This window comes from Colletes latitarsis, chromosome 8, assembly GCF_051014445.1.
Source record: "Colletes latitarsis isolate SP2378_abdomen chromosome 8, iyColLati1, whole genome shotgun sequence".
NCBI classification, from domain to species: domain Eukaryota; kingdom Metazoa; phylum Arthropoda; class Insecta; order Hymenoptera; family Colletidae; genus Colletes; species Colletes latitarsis.
In genome coordinates, this window is record NC_135141.1 from 435772 (window position 1) to 450532 (window position 14761).

A 14761-nucleotide genomic window follows, 5' to 3' on the forward strand; every position below is an offset into this window, starting at 1 on the left:
AGGCAAAATCATGAGCCAGATGCGGGCATAACACAGACCTAACCCAGACCTAACCGGTTTTATCCTCTAAAATGTGGATCGAAACCAGCTTTAATTGACTGTTTCAGTGTGGTACCACATTACTACGTGATTCAAACGCGAAAAAACGCAGGATCTGGCCAACAAGTATGCGAAGAAGGCAAAATCATGAGGCAGATGCGGGCATAACCCAGACCTAACCCAGACCTAACCGGTGTTATCTTCAAAAATACTGACCGAGTCCAGGTTTAATTGACCGTTCCACTGTGGTACCACATTACTACGTGACGCAAACGTGAAAAACCCAGGATCGGGCCAACAAGTATGCTAAGAAGGCAAAATCATGAGCGAGATGCGGGCATAACCCAGACCTAACCCAGACCTAACCGGTGTTATCCTCCAAAATATTGTTCGAAACCAGCTTTAGTTGACTGTTTCGTTGTGGTACCGCATAACTACGTGATTCAATCAGGGTATAACCCAGGTTCTGGCCAACAATTATGCGAAGAAGGCAAAATCATGAGGCAGATGCGGGCATAACCCAGACCTAACCCAACCCTAACCGGTGTTATCCTCTAAAATATTGATCGAAACCAGGTTTAGTTGACTGTTTCGTTGTCGTACCGCATTACTGCGCCATTCAAACAGGGTAAAACCCAGGTTCTGGCCAACAAGTATGCGATGAAGGCAGAATCATCAGCGTGATGCGGGCATAACCCAGACCTAACCCAGACCTAACCGGTGTTATCCTCCAAATATTGATCGAAACAAAATTTAATGGTCTGTTTCTGTGAAGTACCGCATTACTACGTGATTCAAACTCGAAAAAACCCAGGATCTGGCCAACAAATATAGTAAGAAGTCAAAATCATGAGCGAGATGCGGGCATAACCCAGACCTATCCCAGACCTAACCGGTGTTATCCTCCAAAATATTGATCGAAACCAAATTTAATGGACTGTTTCTGTGTGGTACCGCATTACTACGTCATTCAAACAGGGTAAAACCCAGGTTCTGGCCAACAAGTATACGATGAAGGCAGAATCATGGGCGGGATGCGGGCATAACCCAGACCTAACCCAGACCTAACCGGTGTTATCCTCTAAACTATTCATCGAAACCAGGTTTAGTTGACTGTTTCGCTGTGGTACCGCATTACTGCGCCATTCAAACATGGTAAAACCCAGGATCTGGCCAACAAGTATGCGAAGAAGGCAAAATCATGAGCCAGAAGCGGGCATAACCCAGTCCTAACCCAGACCTAACCGGTGTTATCCTCAAAAATACTGACCGAATCCAGGTTTAATTGACCGTTCCACTGTGGTACCACATTACTACGTGACGCAAACGTGAAAAACCCAGGATCGAGCCAACAAATATAGTAAGAAGGCAAAATCATGAGCGAGATGCGGGCATAACCCAGACCTAACCCAGACCTAACCGATGTTATCCTCCAAAATATTGATCAAAACCAGGTTTAGTTGACTGATTCGTTGTGGTACCGCATTACTGCGCCATTCAAACAGAGTAAAACTCAGGTTCTGGCCAACAAGTATTCGATGAAGGCAGAATCATGGGCGAGATGCGGGCATAACCCAGATCTAACCCAGACCTAACCGGTGTTATCCTCCAAAATATTGATCGAAACTAGCTTTAGTTGACTGTTTCGTTGTGGTACCGCATTACTACGTGATTCAATCAGGGTATAACCCAGGTTCTGGCCAACAATTATGCGACGAAGGCAAAATCATGAGGCAGATGCGGGCATAACCCAGACCTAACCCAACCCTAACCGGTGTTATCCTCTAAAATATTGATCGAAACCAGGTTTAGTTGACTGTTTCGTTGTCGTACCGCATTACTGCGCCATTCAAACAGGGTAAAACCCAGGTTCTGGCCAACAAGTATGCGATGAAGGCAGAATCATGAGCGAGATGCGGGCATAACCCAGACCTAACCCAGACCTAACCGGTGTTATCCTCCAAAATATTGATCGAAACCAAATTTAATGGACTGTTTCTGTGTTGTACCGCATTACTACGTGATTCAAACTCGAAAAAACCCAGTATCTGGCCAACAAGAATGCGAAGAAGGCAAAATCATGAGCCAGATGCGGGCATAACCCTGACCTAACCGAGACCTAACCGCTGTTATCCTCTAAAATTTTGATCGAAACCAGGTTTAGTTGTCCGTTTCAGTGTGGTACCACATTACTACGTGTTGCAAACGTGAAGAACCCAGGATCTGGCCACCAAGCATGCGAAGAAGGCAAAATCATGAGCCAGGTGCCGGCATAACGCAGACTTAACCCAGACCTAACCGGTGTTATCCTCTAAAATGTGGATCGAAACCAGGTTTAGTTGACTGTTTCAGTGCGGTACCGCATTACTGCGCCATTCAAACGGGGTAAAACCCAGGTTTTGGCCAACAAGTATGCGATGAAGGCAGAATCATGAGCGAGATGCGGGCATAACCCAGACCAGACCCAGACCTAGCCGGTGTTATCCTCCAAAATATTGATCGAAACCAGGTTTAGTTGACTGTTTCGTTGTGGTACCGCATTACTACGCCATTCAAACAGGGTAAAACCCTGGTTCTGGCCAACAAGTATGCGATGAAGGGAAAATCATGTGCCAGATGTGGGCATAACCCAGATCTAACCCAGACCTAACCGGTGTTATCCTCTAAAATGTGGATCGAATCCAGTTTTAGTTGACTGTTTCAGTGTGGTACCACAATAACTACGTGATTCAAACCCGAAAAAACCCGGGATCTGGCCAAAAAGTATGCGAAGAAGGCAAAATCATGAGCGAGATGCGGGCATAACCCAGACCTAACCCAGACCTAACCGGTGTTATCCTCTAAAATTTTGATCGAAACCAAGTTTAATGGACTGTTTCAGTGTGGTACCACATTACTACGTGATACAAACCACAGAAAACCTAGGATTTGGCCAACAAGAATGCGGAAAAGGCAAAATCATGAGCCAGATGCGATCATAACACAGACCTAACCCAGACCTAACCGGTGTTATCCTCCCAAATATTGTTCGAAACCGAATTTAATGGATTGTTTCTGTGTGGTACCACATTACTGCGCCATTCAAACAGGGTAAAACCCAGGTTTTGGCCAACAAGTATGCGATGAAGGCAGAATCATGAGCGAGGAGCGGGCATAACCCAGACCTGACCCAGACCTAACCGGTGTTATCCTCCAAAATATTGATCGAAGCCAGGTTTAGTTGACTGTTTCGTTGTGGTACCGCATTACTACGTCATTCAAACAGGGTAAAACCCAGGTTCTGGCCAACAAGTATACGATGAAGGCAGAATCATGGGCGAGATGCGGGCATAACCCAGACCTAACCCAGACCTAACCGGTTTTATCCTCTAAAATATTGATCGAAACCAGGTTTAGTTGACTATTTCACTGTGGTACCACATCACTACGTGATTCAAACAGGAAAAAACCCAGGATCTGGCCAACAAGAATGCGAAGAAGGCAAAATCATGAGCCAGATGCGGGCATAACACAGACCTAACCCAGACCTAACCGGTTTTATCCTCTAAAATGTGGATCGAAACCAGCTTTAATTGACTGTTTCAGTGTGGTACCACATTACTACGTGATTCAAACCCGAAAAAACGCAGGATCTGGCCAACAAGTATGCGAAGAAGGCAAAATCATGAGGCAGATGCGGGCATAACCCAGACCTAACCCAGACCTAACCGGTGTTATCTTCAAAAATACTGACCGAGTCCAGGTTTAATTGACCGTTCCACTGTGGTACCACATTACTACGTGACGCAAACGTGAAAAACCCAGAATCGGGCCAACAAGTATGCTAAGAAGGCAAAATCATGAGCGAGATGCGGGCATAACCCAGACCTAACCCAGACCTAACCGGTGTTATCCACTAAAATATTGATCGAACCCAGCTTTAATTGACCGTTCCACTGTGGTACCACATTACTACGTGACGCAAACGTGAAAAACCCAGGATCGGGCCAACAAGTATGCTAAGAATGCAGAATCATGGGCGAGATGCGGGCATGACCCAGACCTAACCCAGACCTAACCGGCGTTATCCTCTAAAATATTGATCGAAACCAGGTTTAGTTGACTGCTTCAGTGCGGTACCACATTACTACGTGATGCAAACCTGAAAAACCCTGCATCTGGCCAACATGTATGCGAAGGAGGCCAAGTCATGAGCGAGATGCGGGTATAACCCAGACCTAACCCAGACCTAACCGGTGTTATCCTCCAAAATATTGTTCGAAACCAGCTTTAGCTGACTGTTTCGTTGTGGTACCGCATAACTACGTGATTCAATCAGGGTATAACCCAGGTTCTGGCCAACAATTATGCGAAGAAGGCAAAATCATGAGGCAGATGCGGGCATAACCCAGACCTAACCCAACCCTAACCGGTGTTATCCTCTAAAATATTGATCGAAACCAGGTTTAGTTGACTGTTTCGTTGTCGTACCGCATTACTGCGCCATTCAAACAGGGTAAAACCCAGGTTCTGGCCAACAAGTATGCGATGAAGGCAGAATCATGAGCGTGATGCGGGCATAACCCAGACCTAACCCAGACCTAACCGGTGTTATCCTCCAAATATTGATCGAAACAAAATTTAATGGACTGTTTCTGTGAAGTACCGCATTACTACGTGATTCAAACTCGAAAAAACCCAGGATCTTGCCAACAAATATAGTAAGAAGTCAAAATCATGAGCGAGATGCGGGCATAACCCAGACCTAACCCAGACCTAACCGGTGTTATCCTCCAAAATATTGATCGAAACCAAATTTAATGGACTGTTTCTGTGTGGTACCGCATTACTACGTCATTCAAACAGGGTAAAACCCAGGTTCTGGCCAACAAGTATACGATGAAGGCAGAATCATGGGCGAGATGCGGGCATAACCCAGACCTAACCCAGACCTAACCGGTGTTATCCTCTAAAATATTCATCGAAACCAGGTTTAGTTGACTGTTTCGCTGTGGTACCGCATTACTGCGCCATTCAAACAGGGTAAAACCCAGGATCTGGCCAACAAGTATGCGAAGAAGGCAAAATCATGAGCCAGAAGCGGGCATAACCCAGTCCTAACCCAGACCTAACCGGTGTTATCCTCAAAAATACTGACCGAATCCAGGTTTAATTGACCGTTCCACTGTGGTACCACATTACTACGTGACGCAAACGTGAAAACCCCAGGATCGGGCCAACAAATATAGTAAGAAGGCAAAATCATGAGCGAGATGCGGGCATAACCCAGACCTAACCCAGACCTAACCGGTGTTATCCTCCAAAATATTGATCAAAACCAGGTTTAGTTGACTGATTCGTTGTGGTACCGCATTACTGCGCCATCCAAACAGGGTAAAACCCAGGTTCTGGCCAACAAGTATTCGATGAAGGCAGAATCATGGGCGAGATGCGGGCATAACCCAGATCTAACCCAGACCTAACCGGTGTTATCCTCTAAAATATTGATCGAAACTAGGTTTAATTGACTATTTCACTGTGGTACCACATCACTACGTGATTCAAACACGAAAAAACCCAGGATCTGGCCAACAAATATAGTAAGAAGGCAAAATCATGAGCGAGATGCTGGCATAACCCAGACCTAACCCAGACCTAACCGGTGTTATCCTTCAAAATATTGATCGAAACCAGCTTTAGTTGACTGTTTCGTTGTGGTACCGCATTACTACGTGATTCAATCAGGGTATAACCCAGGTTCTGGCCAACAATTATGCGAAGAAGGCAAAATCATGAGGCAGATGCGGGCATAACCCAGACCTAACACAACCCTAACCGGTGTTATCCTCTAAAATATTGATCGAAACCAGGTTTAGTTGACTGTTTCGTTGTCGTACCGCATTACTGCGCCATTCAAACAGGGTAAAACCCAGGTTCTGGCCAACAAGTATGCGATGAAGGCAGAATCATGAGCGTGATGCGGGCATAACCCAGACCTAACCCAGACCTAACCGGTGTAATCCTCCAAAATATTGATCGAAACCAAATTTAATGGACTGTTTCTGTGTTGTACCGCATTACTACGTGATTCAAACTCGAAAAAACCCAGGATCTGGCCAACAAATATACTAAGAAGTCAAAATCCTGAGCGAGATGCGGGCATAACCCAGACCTAACCCAACCCTAACCGGTGTAATCCTCTGAAATATTGATCGAAACCAGGTTTTATTTGACTGATTCGTTGTGGTACCGCATTACTGCGCCATTCAAACAGGGTAAAACCCAGGTTCTGGCCAACAAGTATTCCATGAAGGCAGAATCATGGGCGAGATGCGGGCATAACCCAAATCTAACCCAGACCTAACCGGTGTTATCCTCTAAAATATTGATCGAAACTAGGTTTAATTGACTATTTCACTGTGGTACCACATCACTACGTGATTCAAACAGGAAAAAACCCAGGATCTGGCCAACAAGAATGCGAAGAAGGCAAAATCATGAGCCAGATGCGGGCATAACACAGACCTAACCCAGACCTAACCGGTGTTATCCTCTAAAATGTGGATCGAAACCAATTTTAGTTGACTGTTTCAGTGTGGTACCACAATAACTACGTGATTCAAACAGGAAAAAACCCAGGATCTGGCCAACAAGAATGCGAAGAAGGCAAAACCATGCGCCAGATGCGGGCATAACACAGGCCTAACCCAGACCTAACCGGTGTTATCATCTAAAATATTGATCGAAACCTGGGTTAGTTGACTGTTTCGCTGTGGTACCACATTACTGCGCCATTCAAACAGGGTAAAACCCAGGATCTGGCCAACAAGAATGCGAAGAAGGCAAAATCATGAGCCAGATGCGGGCATAACACAGACCTAACCCAGACCTAACCGGTTTTATCCTCTAAAATATTGATCGAAACCAGGTTTAGTTGACTGCTTCAGTGCGGTACCACATTACTACGTGATGCAAACCTGAAAAACCCTGCATCTGGCCAACATGTATGCGAAGGAGGCCAAGTCATGAGCGAGATGCGGGTATAACCCAGACCTAACCCAGACCTAACCGGTGTTATCCTCCAAAATATTGATCGAAACCAGCTTTAGTTGACTGTTTCGATGTGGTACCGCATTACTACGTGATTCAATCAGGGTATAACCCAGGTTCTGGCCAACAATTATGCGAAGAAGGCAAAATCATGAGGCAGATACGGGCATAACCCAGACCTAACCCAACCCTAACCGGTGTTATCCTCTAAAATATTGATCGAAACCAGGTTTAGTTGACTGTTTCGCTGTCGTACCGCATTACTGCGCCATTCAAACAGGGTAAAACCCAGGTTCTGGCCAACAAGTATGCGATGAAGGCAGAATCATGAGCGAGATGCGGGTATAACCCAGACCTAACCCAGACCTAACCGGTGTTATCCTCCAAAATATTGATCGTAACCAAATTTAGTGGACTGTTTCTGTGTTATACCGCATTACTACGTGATTCAAACTCGAAAAACCCCAGGATCTGGCCAACAAATATACTAACAAGTCAAAATCCTGAGTGAGATGCGGACATAACCCAGACCTAACCCAACCCTAACCGGTGTTATCCTCTAAAATATTGATCGAAACCAGGTTTAGTTGACTGTTTCGTTGTGGTACCGCATTACTGCGCCATTCAAACAGGGTAAAACCCAGGTTCTGGCCAACAAGTATTCGATAAAGGCAGAATCATGGGCGAGATGCGGGCATAACCCAGACCTAACCCAGACCTAACCGGTGTTATCCTCTAAAACATTGATCGAACCCAGCTTTAATTGACCGTTCCACTGTGGTACCACATTACTACGTGACGCAAACGTGAAAAACCCAGGATCGGGCCAACAAGTATGCTAAGAATGCAGAATCATGGGCGAGATGCGGGCATGACCCAGACCTAACCCAGACCTAACCGGTGTTATCCTCCAAAATATTGATCGTAACCAAATTTAGTGGACTGTTTCTGTGTTATACCGCATTACTACGTGATTCAAACTCGAAAAACCCCAGGATCTGGCCAACAAATATACTAACAAGTCAAAATCCTGAGTGAGATGCGGACATAACCCAGACCTAACCCAACCCTAACCGGTGTTATCCTCTAAAATATTGATCGAAACCAGGTTTAGTTGACTGTTTCGTTGTGGTACCGCATTACTGCGCCATTCAAACAGGGTAAAACCCAGGTTCTGGCCAACAAGTATGCGATGAAGGCAGAATCATGAGCGAGATGCGGGTATAACCCAGACATAACCCAGACCTAACCGGTGTTATCCTCCAAAATATTGATCGAAACCAAATTTAATGGACTGTTTCTGTGTTGTACCGCATTACTACGTGATTCAAACTCGAAAAAACCCAGGATCTGGCCAACAAATATACTAAGAAGTCAAAATCCTGAGCGAGATGCGGGCATAACCCAGACCTAACCCACCCCAACCGGTGTAATCCTCTGAAATATTGATCGAAACCAGGTTTAGTTGACTGATTCGTTGTGGTACCGCATTACTGCGCCATTCAAACAGGGTAAAACCCAGGTTCTGGCCAACAAGTATTCGATGAAGGCAGAATCATGGGCGAGATGCGGGCATAACCCAGATCTAACCCAGACCTAACCAGTGTTATCCTCTAAAATATTGATCGAAACTAGGTTTAATTGACTGTTTCACTGTGGTACCACATCACTACGTGATTCAAACAGGAAAAAACCCAGGATCTGGCCAACAAGTATGCGAAGAAGGCAAAATCATGAGCCAGATGCGGGCATTACCCAGACCTAACCCAGACCTAACCGGTGTTATCCTCAAAAATACTGACCGAATCCAGGTTTAATTGACCGTTCCACTGTGGTACCACATTACTACGTGATACAAACCACAGAAAACCTAGGATTTGGCCATCAAGAATGCGGAAAAGGCAAAATCATGAGCCAGATGCGGTCATAACGCTGACCTAAACCAGACCTAACCGGTGTTATCCTCTAAAATATTGATCGAAACCATGTTTAATTGACTGTTTCACTGTGGTACCACATTACTACGTGATTCAAACCCGAAAAAACCCAGGATCTGGCCAACAAGTATGCGAAGAAGGCAAAATCATGAGCCAGATGCGGGCACAACCCAGACCTAACCCAGACCTAACCGGTGTTATCCTCAAAAAGACTGACCGAATCCAGGTTTAATTGACCGCTCCACTGTGGTACCACATCACTACGTTATTCAAACAGGGTAAAACCAAGGTTCTGGCCAACAAGTATACGATGAAGGCAGAATCATGGGCGAGATGCGGGCATAACCCAGACCTAACCCAGACCTAACCGGTGTTATCCTCTAAAATATTGATCGAAACCAGGTTTAGTTGACTGTTTCGCTGTGGTACCGCATTACTGCGCCATTCAAACAGGGTAAAACCCAGGATCTGGCCAACAAGTATGCGAAGAAGGCAAAATCATGAGCCAGATGCGGGCATAACCCAGACCTAACCGGTGTTATCCTCAAAAATACTGACCGAATCCAGGTTTAATTGACCGTTCCACTGTGGTACCACATTACTACGTGACGCAAACGTGAAAAACCCAGGATCGGGCCAACAAGTATGCTAAGAAGGCAAAATCATGAGCGAGATGCGGGCATAATTCAGACCTAACCCAGACCTAACCGGTGTTATCCTCTAAAATATTAATCGAAACCAGCTTTAATTGACAGTTCCACTGTGGTACCACATTACTACGTGACGCAAACTTGAAAAACCCAGGATCGGGCCAACAAGTATGCTAAGATTGCAGAATCATGGGCGAGATGCGGGCATGACCCAGACCTAACCCAGACCTAACCGGTGTTATCCTCTAAAATGTGGATCGAAACCAGCTTTAATTGACTGTTTCAGTGTGGTACCACATTACTACGTGATTCAAACCCGAAAAAACGCAGGATCTGGCCAACATGTATGCGAAGGAGGCAAAATCATGGGCGAGATGCGGGCATAACCCAGACCTAACCCAGACATAACCGGTGTTATCCTCCAAAATATTGATTGAAACCAAATTTAATGGACTGTTTCTGTGTGGTACCGCATTACTACGTGATTCAATCAGGGTACAACCCAGGTTCTGGCCAACAATTACGCGAAGAAGGCAAAATCATGAGGCAGATGGGGGCATAACAAAGACCTAACCCAACCCTAACCGGTGTTATCCTCTAAAATATTGATCGAAACCAGGTTTAGTTGACTGTTTCGTTGTCGTACCGTATTACTGCGCCATTCAAACCGGGTAAAACCCAGGTTCTGGCCAACAAGTATGCGATCAAGGCAGAATCATGAACGAGATGCGGGCATAACCCAGACCTAACCCAAACCTAACCGGTTTTATCCTCTAAAATATTGATCGAAACTAGGTTTAATTGACTATTTCACTGTGGTACCACATCACTACGTGATTCAAACAGGAAAAAACCCAGGATCTGGCCAACAAGAAAGCGAAGAAGGCAAAATCATGAACCAGATGCGGGCATAACACAGACCTAACCCAGACCTAACCGGTTTTATCCTCTAAAATGTGGATCGAAACCAGCTTTAATTGACTGTTTCAGTGTGGTACCACATTACTACGTGATTCAAACCCGAAAAAACGCAGGATCTGGCCAACAAGTATGCGAAGAAGGCAAAATCATGTGCGCGATGCCGGCATAACCCTAACCGAACCCAGATCTAACCGGCGTTATCCTCTAAAATTTTGATCGAAACCAGGTTTAGTTGTCCGTTTCAGTGTGGTACCACAATAACTACGTGATTCAAACCCGAAAAAACCCGGGATCTGGCCAAAAAGTATGCGAAGAAGGCAAAATCATGAGCGAGATGCGGGCATAACCCAGACCTAACCCAGACCTAACCGGTGTTATCCTCTAAAATGTGGATCGAAACCAGCTTTAATTGACTGTTTCAGTGTGGTACCACATTACTACGTGATTCAAACCCGAAAAAACGCAGGATCTGGCCAACATGTATGCGAAGGAGGCCAAGTCATGAGCGAGAAGCGGGCATAACCCAGACCTTTTTTTTTTTTTTTTTTTTTTTTTTGTCGTGGGGAAAATCTTCGAAAGACTCCCTCCCACCTCCTTGGGGAGAGGTGGGAGGGGTGTGTGGGATTCCCCGCGCCCGTAGAACGACAGGCGCGGGACCTACCCACTAAAAACCCCACGGTGACCCTTCGGCACGCTTTGGGAGGATACCGGGAATCGCTCGAAGCATTCTTCCGGTATCCTCCCCGTGCCCGCGCTTTCGCGCCCATCCCCCGGGGGGACAATCGGTCCCCCCAGTAGACACACTGCCTCATAGCGGCGAGACGGGGCCACTCCATCCTGCCGCTATCCGTCCCGGGGCCGCGTTTAGTGGCGGCTGCGAGCCCCAACTCGCAACCGCCCGCGACACCGTTTCCACCCCTCGGCGGCCGGGCGTTCATGGCCGCACCAGACCGCCGAGGGTGCCTCCCCATGCGTCGGACCGGTAGGGGGAGGCACTCCTACCCCCAACCGGTCCGACCCGGCGCCGCCTGGCGGGAGGAGGGTCCCCTCAGGACCCCCCTCCCAGCCTAGGTCATTCGCCGCGCAGAGGCGGCCGCCCGCGACGCCTCGCGACCGGGCGACGACCTCGGGCCACCGCACGAGCGCGAGCTTCAGCGCGCCGCTGAAGCTCACGCTCCCTCCCCGCGGCCTCCTTCTGCAACATTACGTTCTCGCAGAAGGAGGCCACGGCCCTCCACTTCTCCTCGCTGCCGAGCATGGCGCGCACCACGCCCGGCAGCGAGACATCCCGCCCGACGACGCCGACCAGGACACGGCGCTCCCCCTCCCACGCGGGGCATACCTCCAGGGTATGATCCGCCGTGTCCTGCTCAGCGTCGCAGTGGCAGCAACGCGCCGTCGGCTCCTTCCCTATCCGGCACAGGTATCTTCCGAAGCTGCCATGCCCGGAAAATACCTGTGCCAGCCGGTAGGTGAGGCTGCCATGGCCTCTGTCCAGCCACTCCTTCAGGAGTGGCCGAACAGCCCCGACAGTCCGGTGCCCCGCGGTTGGCAGAGCCAGCCGCTCCTGCCACGCGAGCAACACGGACTGCCGGGCCTGGCGCTTCAAATCGCCCCAAGCAGGTTCCTGCCCGCCCGGGACCGCCCCCACCCCCGCGCGACGGTCGACGCGGTGCCGGTACATCACCGCGTGCGACCGCGCGAGCAGGTCCATGGGCGGCATCCCCGCTAGAACCGTCGCCGCCTCATGTGACATGGTCCGATACCCGCGGACGACCCTGAGCGCCATGCGCCTCTGCACCCGACGCAGCATAGTCATGCTGCGCCGGGAGGCAGCCAGGTCGTCCGCCCAGACGGGGGCCCCGTATAGGGCCACCGACTGGACCATTGCCACATAGAGGCGACGAACTCGGCCCGCCGGGCCCCCCAAGTTGGGCAGGATCCTGCCCAGCCCCGCAACCATCCTTTCCAACCGGGGGACCAGGCAGCGGAAATGCTTCTCGAAACGCCAGTGGCTATCGAGGATCAGCCCCAGATACCTGATCTGGGGCTTCACCTCGATGTCAGCCCCACCCACCCGAATCAGAGGGGGTGGCGGATCCTGCCGAGGTGAATGAAACGCAATCACCTCGGTCTTATGGACCGCCACCGTCATCCCCATCCCCCTGATCCGGTCGACGACGCGTTGCGCCCCCTCCTCCGCGCGACGCATGGCCCTCCCCCAGTGCGCCCCGACGGCCAGCACCAGTGTGTCATCCGCATAACACACCGTGCTGACGCCGTCAGGGAGGCCGGCCCGCAACACCGAGTCGTACGCGATGTTCCACAGGAGTGGCCCGAGGACCGACCCCTGCGGAACACCGCAGTACACCTCCCTCCGCATATCACCATCCCGGCCCGGATACTCGATCCACCTGCCGCGGAGATAATCCCCGACGACCGCCCTGAGACAAGGGGGGACTCGATGATATTCGAGCCCCCTCCTTATCTCTTCCCAGGGGAGGGTGTTAAAGGCATTGGCAATATCCAAGGATATTGCCAATGCCACCCCTCCCCGGGAGACGGCCGCCTCCGAGAGGGCCCTCACACGACCTATCGCGTCGATAGTCGATCGGCCCCCCCGGAAACCGAACTGGCAGTCGGCCAGACCGGGATCACCCCGCGACAGGTGCTCGACGAGGCGGGCAGCAATCACACGCTCGAAGAGCTTGCCCACCTCGTCGAGGAGACAAATGGGCCGGTATGCGGAGGGAGACTCCGCGGGCCGACCCTCCTTCCGGAGGAGGACCATCCTCGCCACCTTCCAACTGGGGGGGAATCGCCCGTCCCTCAGGCAGCGGTCGAACAACCGCCTGAGGTCGGCCCCAAGGACGCCCTGGGTCAAGACCCAAACCCGGCCGGGCACACCATCCGGACCCGGGGCCGTGTTACGAACCCCGAGCCGTCTGATGGCCGCTGCCAGCTCCTCCTGCGTGACCCCCAGCTCGGCCGTCCACTCCACTGGGACAGCCGCCGCCGCCGGAGGACGCGGTCCCCTCTCCCCAATTGGGAAGAGTGTATTGACCACGTCCTCCAGCAGCCGGGGGTCAAGACCCTCGGTGACGGGGGGCGCCCACGGGCGGAGCTTATTCAGCACCACCTTATATGGGCGCCCCCATGGATCGTCATCAAGGGTCTGGAGGAGCTCCTTCCATGCCTGGGTCTTGGCCCATTTGATGGCGACCTGCAGAGCAACCCGCGCCACGCGGTATGCTCCATACAGGTCATCAGCTGCCCTCGCTCGCGCCACGCCGTCGCCTGTACGTTGACGACGGCGCGCGCGGGTGTACTGGCGTCGGGCGCGGACAGTCGCGACTCGCAACTCCGCGATCGCGTCCGACCACCAGTACACCGCCCGGCGAGGAGAAGCCCGCCCGACCCGAGGCATCGCCGCGTCGCAAATACCCGCGACCAATGCTCCGAGCCGGGCGACCTCCTCCTCTATGCTCGGCAACTCGGCCGCTCCCTGCGGCCAAGTTGCAGCGAGGGCAGCTGCCATCAGGGCGTCCTTGTCCAGGCGCCGAAGCGCCCAGCGGCGTGGTGGGGCGCCACGCAGGCGGCCGTGTCGGGATGCACTCGCGGCGGCAGAGACCTCCATCCGGATGTACCGGTGATCGGAGAGTGTCTCTGCCCCCGCGACCACGTGCCAACCCGACACCATGCGCACGGCGTTGGGGGTCGCGAATCCAACATCCACGATGGACCCCCCATATCGCCGCACGCATGTGTGCTCCGACCCCCGGTTCAATACCCGGAGGTCGAGCCCCGCCGCCCAATCGCCCAGGATCCCGCCGCGAACGGAGGTCCTGGGGGATCCCCAAGCCACCGACTTGGCATTAAAATCCCCCAGGACCAGCACCGGCCGGGCCGCGTAGCGCTGCACGCATGCCGCGACCTCGGCCAGGTACAGCTCGAACGCAGCGTGACCGCTACGGGGCGAAATGTAGCACCCCACCACAGCGACTCCCCCCCAGTCCACGGCGACGAATCCCCGACCGCGCTCCAACAAGGAGAACGGTGGGGACCCGTCGCCCCCTCCCCATACCGTCGCCACCAAGCCGTCCGCGTCGCCCACCCAATGAGGGTGATCAGGGACGCGGTACGGCTCGGCGGCGACCGCCAGGCCAACCCCCCACTCCGCGAGGA